The sequence below is a fragment of the Equus quagga genome, chromosome 7 (assembly GCF_021613505.1).
Source record: "Equus quagga isolate Etosha38 chromosome 7, UCLA_HA_Equagga_1.0, whole genome shotgun sequence".
In the NCBI taxonomy this organism is placed as follows: domain Eukaryota; kingdom Metazoa; phylum Chordata; class Mammalia; order Perissodactyla; family Equidae; genus Equus; species Equus quagga.
The window spans coordinates 3,215,207-3,224,730 of NC_060273.1; the positions used below are offsets into that span (position 1 = coordinate 3,215,207).

At 47.1% G+C, this 9,524-nt stretch overlaps 1 protein-coding gene across 1 annotated transcript in view; it reads right to left on the reverse strand.

The window, feature by feature from the left end:
- The window catches only part of NLRC3 (NLR family CARD domain containing 3), a 35,575-nt gene extending 26,649 nt beyond the window's left edge, over nt 1–8,926 (reverse strand). Inside the window, exon 1 of the mRNA XM_046667704.1 lies at nt 8,650–8,926. The gene's annotated coding sequence lies outside the window, so the exon portion shown is untranslated. The remainder of the gene's footprint in view (nt 1–8,649) is intronic.
- Between the last annotated feature and the right edge of the window lie 598 nt (nt 8,927–9,524).

The following is a 9,524-nucleotide window of genomic DNA, read 5'->3' on the forward strand; positions in this document are numbered from 1 at the left end:
ACTATAAAACGTTACTAAGAGAAATTAAAGAAAACCTAAAGGAGGGACTTACCATGTTTATGCATTGGAAGACTCAATATTATTAAAATGTCAGTTCTTCCCAAATTGATCTATAGATTGAGTGACATCCCAATCAAAATCCCAACAGGATTTTTTTTGGGGGGAAAGGGGAGGGTGGAAATTGGCAAGCCAATTCTAAAACATTTATGTAAATGCAAAAGGCCCTGAATAGCCAAAATAATTTTGAAAAAGAAGAACGAAGCTGGAGGACTTACACTACTCAAGACTTAGTATAGAGCTATACGTATTGGTGCAAGGGCAGACGGATAGACCAATGCAATAGAGCAGAGGGTCCAGAAACAGACCCACACACATGTGGTCACCTGACTTACAACAAGAGCTCCACTGCAATTCAGTGGGGAAAGAATAGGCTTTGCATTAAATTGTGCTGGCTAATGAGATATTCATATGGGAATAATGAGCCTTGACCCCTACCTCACACCATACACAAAAATTAATTCAAGCTGGATCATAGATCTACATGCGAATGCTAACACAATCAAGCCTTTAGGAAAAATACAGGAGAATATCCTTATGAACTCGGGCTAGGTAAAGGCTAAACAGAACACAGAAAGCACTTACCATGAAAAAAAAGAATGCCATATTGGGATTCATTAAAATTAAGAATGTCTGGGGGCTGGCCCAGTGGTGCAGTGGTTAACTGCACATGTTCTGCTTCAGCAGCCCGGGGTTCACTGGTTTGGGTCCCAGGTGTGGACATGGCACCACATGGCAAGCCATGCTGTGGTAGGCGTCCCACATGTAAAGTAGAGGAAGATGGGCATGGATGTTAGCTCAGGGCCAGTCTTCCTCAGCAAAAAGAGGAGAATTGGCAGATGTTGGCTCAGGGCTAATCTTCCTCAAAAAAAAAATTTAATTAATTAATTAATTAAATTAAGAATGTCTGTTCATTAGAAGATAGTGTTAAAGAGTGAAAAGGCAAACCACTGACTAGGAGATGATGTCCCAAACATGTAAAAAATCAGTAAGAAACTGACGGCTCAATTAAAAAGCCAAAAAATTGAAGACACATCACAAAAGAGAATATCATTAGTCATTAGAGAAATGCAAATTAAGATCACTTTGGGAGGAGTGATGTCAGCATCATGGCAGAGTGAGCTCTTCCCTTAGACTCTCCCCTCTAAGATACAACAAAAAGGACATTCATAAGCCAACAGAGGACATTCACACAACAGAAAAGATGTCTGAGAGACCCACAGAGTCATACATCTGAAGGTGGAGGTGCTGGTCCACTGAGAGGAAGTAGAAAGAGGTGAGGGGATCACCTCTCCCTCTCTGGCAGTGACCGAGGGCACCAGACTGCAGGTGGCTCTCAGAGGAAGAGGGGAGGTGCAGCTCTCTGTGGGAATGCCTTCACTCTCCAAATTGCCTCCCAGCCATGGGAAAGCTCCACACAGAGGAGGTTGGCCATAGCAAGGGACCCCTGCCAGAGTGCCTGCACATACGTTAGTAAAGCAGCAGCAGTGAGCAGACAATCACAGACAGGCCCCACAGCATAGATTTCAAAGGACAGGTGCAGATGCCAGAGATTGCAGTGGGCTCAGAATACACAGCTCCTGCCCCCTCACAGTGGCAGCAGGTAGAATCTGCGACCAAATACTACCAATATGTGAAGGAAAAATCCACCCCAACAAATAATATGAGGAGGTAGATTAATACTCCATACCAGAAGGAAAATGACAGGCACCCAGAAGTCAACCATGAAGGCACAGAAATTTACCATCTAAATGAGAAAGAATTAAAAATAGCTATCATAAAAAAAACTCAACGAGTTACAAGAAAATTTAGGGAGATAGTTCAATGAAATCAGGAATAAAATTAATGAATACAGGGACTTCATCAAAGAGATTGAAACTATGAAGAAAAACAAATCAGGAATATTGGAGATGAAAAACACAGTGAACGAAATAAAGAAAAGTCTGGAGTCCTTGAATAACAGAGCTGATATTATGGAGGACAGAATTAGCAATTTGGAGGACAGAAATATAGAAATGCTTCAGATGGAGGAGGAGAGAGAACTAAGACTAAAAAGAAATGGAGAAGTTCCCTGAGAAATATCTGTCTCAATTAGGACATGCAACATAATGATTATAGATATTTCAGAGGGAGAATAGAGGGAGAAAGGAACAGAGAGCTTGTTCAGAGAAATAATAGCTGACAACTTCCCAAACCTAGAGAAGGAGCTGGAATTACAAGTAAAAGAAGCTAATAGAACTCCTAATTACATCAATGTAAAAGACCTTCTCCAAGGCAGATAGTAGTAAAACTGGCAAAAGTCAATCACAAAGAAAATATATTAAGGGCAACAAGGCAGAAGAAAATAATTTACAAAGGAACCCCATCAGGCTTTCAGTGGATTTCTCAGCAGAAAGCTTGCAGGCCAGGAGAGAGTGGAAAGATATATTCAAAATTCTGAAAGAACAAAACTTTCAACCAAGAATACTCTATCCAGTGAAAATATCCTTCAGATATGATGGAGAAATAAAAACTTTACCAGATAAATAAAAGCTGAGGGAGTTCGTTGCCACAAGACACCCCCTACAAGAAATTATCAAGAAGGCCCTCATACCCGAAAGAAAAGGAAAGGGCATAAAGAGCCTTGAGAAAAGGGGCTGGCGCCATGGCCGACTGGTTAAGTTTTCGTGCTTCGCTGCAGGCGGCCCAGTGTTTTCTTGGTTCGAATCCTGGGCGCGGACATGGCACTGCTCATCAAACCATGCTGAGGCAGCGTCCCACATGCCACAACTAGAAGGACCCACAACGAAGAATATACAACTATGTACTGGGGGGCTTTGGGGAGAAAAAGGAAAAAAATAAAATCTTTAAAAAAATATATATATATATAATACAAAGCTATAGTAATCAAAACAGCATGATACTGGTACAAAAATAGACACACAGATCAATGGAACAGAATGAAAGCCCAGAAATAAAACCACACATCTACGGACAGCTAATCTTCTTCAAAGGAGCTAAGAACATACAATGGAGAAAGTTAAGTCTCTTCAAAGATGGTGTTGGGAAAACTGGACAGCCACATGCAGGAGAATGAAAGTAGACCATTATCTTTCACCATACACAAAAATTAACTCAAAATGAATCAAAGACTTGAAGGTAAGACGTTAAATCATAAAACTTCTAGAAGAAAATATAGGCAGTACACTCTTTGACATCAGTCTTAGAAGGATCTTTTCAAATACCATGTCTACTCAGGCAAGGGAAACAAAAGAAAAAATAAACAAATGGGACTTCATCAGACTAAACAGCTTCTGCACAGTAAAGGAAACCAGGAGCAAAACGAAAAGACAACTCACCAACTGGGAGAAAATATTTGCAAATCATATATCTGACAAGGGGTTTATCTGCATAATATATAAAAAACTCACAACTGAGCAACAAAAAACCAAACAACTCAATCAAAAAATGGGCAGAGGCTATGAAGAGACATTTTCCAAGGATGATATACAGATGGACAAATGGCACATGAACAGATGTTCAACATCACTAATCATCAGGGAAATGCAAATCAAAACTTCACTTAGATATCACCTCACACCTGTTAGAATAGCTATAATCACCAAGACGAAAAATAGCAAATGTTGGAGAGAGTGTGGAGAGAAGGGAACCCTCATACACTGCTGGTGGGAATGCAAACTGGTGCAGCCACTATAGAAAACAGTATGGAGATTTTTTAAAAAATTAAAAATAGAAATACCATACGACCCAGCTATCCCACTACTGGGGTATTCATCCAAAGAACTTGAAATCAACAATTCAAAGAGACTTATGCACGCCCATGTTTATTGCAGTATTCTTTGCATAGTCAAGATGTGGAAGCAACCTAAGTGCCCATCAACTGATGACTGGATAAAGAAATGTGGTATATATATATGATGGAATACTACTTAGCCATAAAAAACCAAAATCATACCATTGCAAGAACATGGATGAACCTCGAGGGTATTATGTTAAGTGAAATAAGCCAAACAGACAAAGACAAACACCATATGATTTCACTCATATGTGGAAGATAAACTAACACCTGGACAAAGAGAACAGATTAGTGGTTACCAGAGGGGAAGGGAGTTGGCAGGATGGGTGTAAGGGGTAAAGGAGCACATTTATATGGTGACTGACAAATAATAATGTACAACTGAAATTTCACAGTTATAAACTATTATGACCTCAATAAATTTTTTTTGAGGAAGCTTAGCCCTGAGCTAACATCTGCTGCCAATCCTTCTCTTTTTGCTGAGGAAGACTGGCCCTGAGCTAACATCCATGCCCATCTTCCTCTACTTTGTATGTGGGACGCCTACCACAGCATGGCTTGCCAAGCGGTACCATGTCCGCACCTGGGATCCAAACCAGCGAACCCCAGGCCGCCAAAGTGGAATGTGTGAACTTAACTGCTGCGCCACGGGGCCAGCTCCAACCTCAATAAAATTTTTAAAAATCACTTTGGAGAAATGTTTGGTAGTAATGGGCTAAATATGCCTATTTCTGTGACCCAGCAATTCTCCTCCTGGGTATATACCCAACAGAAACAAGTGTTTATGTCTACCAAAACACAGTATCAGTATGTTCATAGCAGCTTTCTTCATAATGTCCAAAAAAGTGGAAACAATTAATGTCCATTAACAATAGAATGGGATTTTTTTTTTTGGTTTGTTCCTACAATTAAATCCTACATAGTAAGAAAAAGAACAAACTACTGACATACTCAACAGGATGGCTGACTCTCACAGACATGTTGAAGGAAAGAAGTCTGACACCAAAGAGAACATACTTTGTGACTCTATTTATGGAGAGTTTAAAGTCAGGCCCAACCAATCTGAAATAACAGAAGTCAAAACAGTGGTTACCTTTGGGGGTGGTTCTGAGGAGACAGGGGCATAAGGGAGCCTTCTAGGGTGCTGGAAACTTCTATATATTGATCTGGATGGTGTACACGCAGGTGTATACATATATAAAACTCCATTGAGCATGCTTTACTATGTGTAATTTATACCTCAATTAAAAAAGTTATACTATACTAGCAGCTATCTAAACATTCTAATGTATGTAAACCAAAATGAAGCAATGCCATGCGACCTCTGAGTGCATGAGGCCAAGACACTAAGGCCTCTGTCCTGCTCTTTGACTGGGGGACGTCAGGGCATGGCCCAGGGTTGGACACAGCCTCCTGTCATTGGATGTCCAGGTGCACCTACCAGGTGAAAACTGCGCTGCTGCTGGGGTGAGGTGGTGGCCAGGAGCACGAGGGGACCACGTTGAAGAAGGGCCAGGCTCAGTGCTTCTCAGCTCTGGCAGGACATTGTCTGGAGCACTATTTTTTAAATTTAAATTTTATATTGTGATCAAATACGCATAACAAAATTTACCATTTTAACCATTTTTTAAGTGTCCGACTCAGTCACATTATGTACATTCACAACGTTGTGTGGCCATCACCACCATACATCTCCAGAACTTTTTCATCCTCCCAAATGGAAACTTTGTGCTCACTAACTCCTCATTGCCCCTCCCCCAGCCCCTGGCACCCACTGTTCTACTTTCTGTCTCTGTGAGTTTGACTCCTCTAGGTACCTTACATAAGGGCAATCATGCAGTACTTGTCCTTTTGCATCTGGCCTCTTTCACTGAGCATAATGTTTTCCAGGCTCATCTATGTTGTAACATGTATCAGAATTTCACTCCTTTACTGAATAATATTCCATTTTATGGATAGACCATATTTTGTTTATTCATTTATCCATCAATGGACACTTGGGTTGTTTCTACCTTTTCGGTCTTGTGAATAATGCTGCTATGAGCATTGATTGACTCTGCTAGAGTCCCTGCTTTTTTTCATTTTTTTTCTGATGCATTCAAAGGAGGGAACAGAGAGCCCATCTTGCTCACACTGCCCAGCAGTAGCAAAACTGTAAATAGAAACCCTCTGGATTCCCTCTGTCTTGATCCCTTTCTTCTCTTCTAGGTTTCTTGGTTTATCTCCTGGATCCTTCCATGTACTACTCTTCCAGGAGCATTCCCTGACCCCCCCACCACCACCATGCCTGAGGGTCAGGTGCTCCTCGAGTCCCCGTTTTCAATTCTTTTGGGTATATGTAACCAGAAGTGGAATTGCTGGATCCTATGGTCACCCTGTGGAGCACTATTTTTAAAAAGCCACTGCTCAGCCTGACCGCCCAGAGACTTAGTTGGTCTGGGGTAGGGCCCTGACATGGATATATTTTTTTAAAAGTTACCCAGGTGATTCTAATGAGCAACCAGAGTTGAGAACCACTGGACCAGAGAGAGGCTGGGAAAGTGACAAGGGGAGGAAGAGGCAGGGCCTGTGTTGCCAGGGTAGGTGGCGCGGGGTGGGGAGGGGCAAGCGCCCCCATCTCTCCAGTCCCATTAGCCTCTCAGTGTTAAGGGTCAACTCTCCTTCCTGATCAGACATCCATCTTTCTTGCCCCGCTGACCTCGGGCACAGGGTTACCAGATTTAGCAAATTAAGATACAGAACACTCAGTGAAATTTGAATTTCAGTTATACAACAAATAATTCTCTTAATATAAGTATATCCCATATAATACTTTTAAAAAGAACTCAAAAATTCAAATTTAATGGGATGTCTTGTATTTTATCTGGCACCTCTACTTAGGCCGCACTCAGATAATACATCCCTCCCCAACCTGGCCTTCACCTTTGGACACCGTGTCCCCACAAGCACAGGGGAGGAGACCCCAGCAGGGGGACCAGGAACCACCCCATTCCCATGACCTCTCAGCGCCAGAGTGAGAAGTTGATGAGAGGTCTCCCCCGATGTGGCAGCTACCTGGCCACCTGTGTGGACAGGCCCTGCATGCAGCCCCAGATGCCGCCCCTGCAGGGTGGAACCTACCACAGGCCTCTGAGCAGGGTGAGGTCCAGTGGCCACACACACCACGGGGGCTGATCAGGTAGACTCTGCCCAGTGCAGACAGCCTCCTGTGAGAGTGGCAGGAGGCCCTGTGAGCCCAGATGACAGAAGGAAAGGCTGAGGGTAGGACTGGGGGAGGGGCTTGGATCACGTTGGGGGTTCCAAAGGCCAGAGGTTGGTCAGTCTGCAGAAGGTCTGACCTATAGTGGGCAGGGCAAAGCCACAGGGATGATTAGGGGACCACAGACACCTCCCTGCTACAGAGCTTCCCCACCCCCATGTGTCCTCCGGAGCTTCATCTGTGGGGCAGGGCACAGCTAAGGACTAGTGCTTCCTGGTGTTGGTGTTGCTCAGACCCCGTCCCTCAGGGTTGACAGCTGGGCTTCTGCCTGATCCCTGAGAAGACCCAGGTCCCAATTTACTCATTGTCTCTGCCAGCGAGTCCCGTCTTGTCCTATACTTCCCTGAGTCATAGCTGTCTGCTTGGCCTGTGCACAAACGACTGGCCTCTCCTCCGCCCACCTGCGCTTGGTGACTATAAGGGACCCCGCAGGGCTGACCTCCCACCTGGGCTGCCTGTATCTCAGGCCACAGCCTCTTGGATGCTCCTCTCTCCTGACTCCCTGCCCCTGCCCCAACGCCCAGGGCCGGAGGGTTCAGTTCTCAGCCCCTTTGAGGTGGCCCCAGCACCATAGCCGCTGACCACTTAGACCAAACAGCCTTTCCAGGAGGAGGGAGGAAGTGGTGCCTTCACCTCAGGACACAGCCCTCCTAACTGCACCGGCCCCTGGACAGGGAGAGGCACAATCCTGGGGAGCCCAGTGCCCCTGAGACAGCGCCCCTCTCCCAGCCTGAACCCCTACCTGGGAGCCAGCTGCAGAGTGGCCTGTAATGGCCAAGAGTGAGCCCCTAGGCTCAGGGAAAGCATGCACCTCCACGGAGGGGACCAGGAGGAACCGCGGGGCCCCAGGAGCATGGCCATAGCGGAGGATGCCACAGCCCACAGCCACCCCTGGCTCAGCTCAGCAGCACCTCTTCTGAGAAGGTCTCCGTGGTTACCTCTCAGAATGATAAGCCTCCATCTCCATCTGAGGTGTGGCTGAGAGAGGCCCCTGGAGGCTGCTCACCCAACACAAGGGTGGCATTTATGGAGCAGGCACTGGGTGCTGGACCCCACCCCACCTGCACCGCCTCCCTTGGCCCTCAGGACCCTGGGGCAGGTCTGGTATTGTCACCTCCATCTTATGGGTAGAAGGAGGATGCGAGGAGAGGTGCCCAGCTCTGCCGATTCCAAGTTTAACCACTGGCTGCACTGCTCACCATCACTTCTGCCTGCCTGCGGCACTTTCCGGCTACTTCCTGCTCCTCCTAGCCCATCACTCATACCCGGGGAGCTGGGCTTTGTCCCCCTTGGCCCGTCATGGGCTGTCCTTGAGCACACGTTTGTTTATTCCATACCGTGAACTAATCTTGCCCAGCTGTGCTGAGCACTCACCAGACTCTGTGCTGAAGCTCCCGGCACCCATGGGGACACCTTCCTGTGTCGCCCCAGCCGCCCTTCCCCAGAGTGGCTCAGGCCTTAAAAGCCGTGGTCCTTCCTGCCAGCTGTTTCCCCTTCCTCCCCCGTTCTGCACTAAGGCAGCCTGGACTCAACTTACCTCGTAGGCCTCGTTGCCATGGGGATGCCAGGAATGGGGGACCCGGGGAGCTCCATCCTGGCACTCCCAGCCTTGGCCCTGCCCCAGTGAACACGGGCAGCTGGGTGGTGGTGGAGATGTGCTGGGAATCTGTGTGGCTCGTCAGCTGGGCTCCGAGCCCTCAGGATCTGTCCAGAGCAGGAGTGAAGCCCTGTCTGAAGGGAGCAGGAAGCGCTGACCGTGCAGGGCAGCAGGGACGCGGCCCGCCAGCTCCTGCAGTCCCCTGAGCCCACCGGCTGTCACGGCAGCTGGGGCTCTTCACCTCTTCCTGTACCGGGCTCCACCTCAACCCTCCTTCCTGTCTGAGTTCAAAAGCCAACAGCCTCTCAGACAAATCAATGAGCCACAGCTGCCTCAGGCCAGCTCTCTGGCTTCGTCACCGCCCCATAAGTCAAAGAGGCAGGAAGTGCCACCAGGGTCTTGATTTAAGGACTGAGCACCACTGCAGACCCGATGCCAGGAGAAAGTGGTTCAGCCAAGGCCACAGAGAACAGACTCAGCAGCAGCAGACCTTTGCTTCTTAGGGGTGATAGGAAACCAGGCGAACTGTGGGGGTGGTCAGTGACTTGCCCAAGGCCACACAGTGTGAAGCTGGCCTTGCCGGGGCAGGAACTGCATCCTCCCACATCCAGGCTGCACGCTCTGATATGGCTATGGCCCTCGTCGCCCTCTCTAAGCCCATTCCTTTCCTTCTCTCTAGCACCCAACAAGCACCCTCGATCCAGCTGGACTCCACAATGTCTTCCTGTGGGTCAAGGGCCCCTGAAGGCAGGTCAGCTGCACCCTGAAAGAGCAGAATGTGGCAATTCACTCAGGGCCCTGAAGGTGGACCTCAG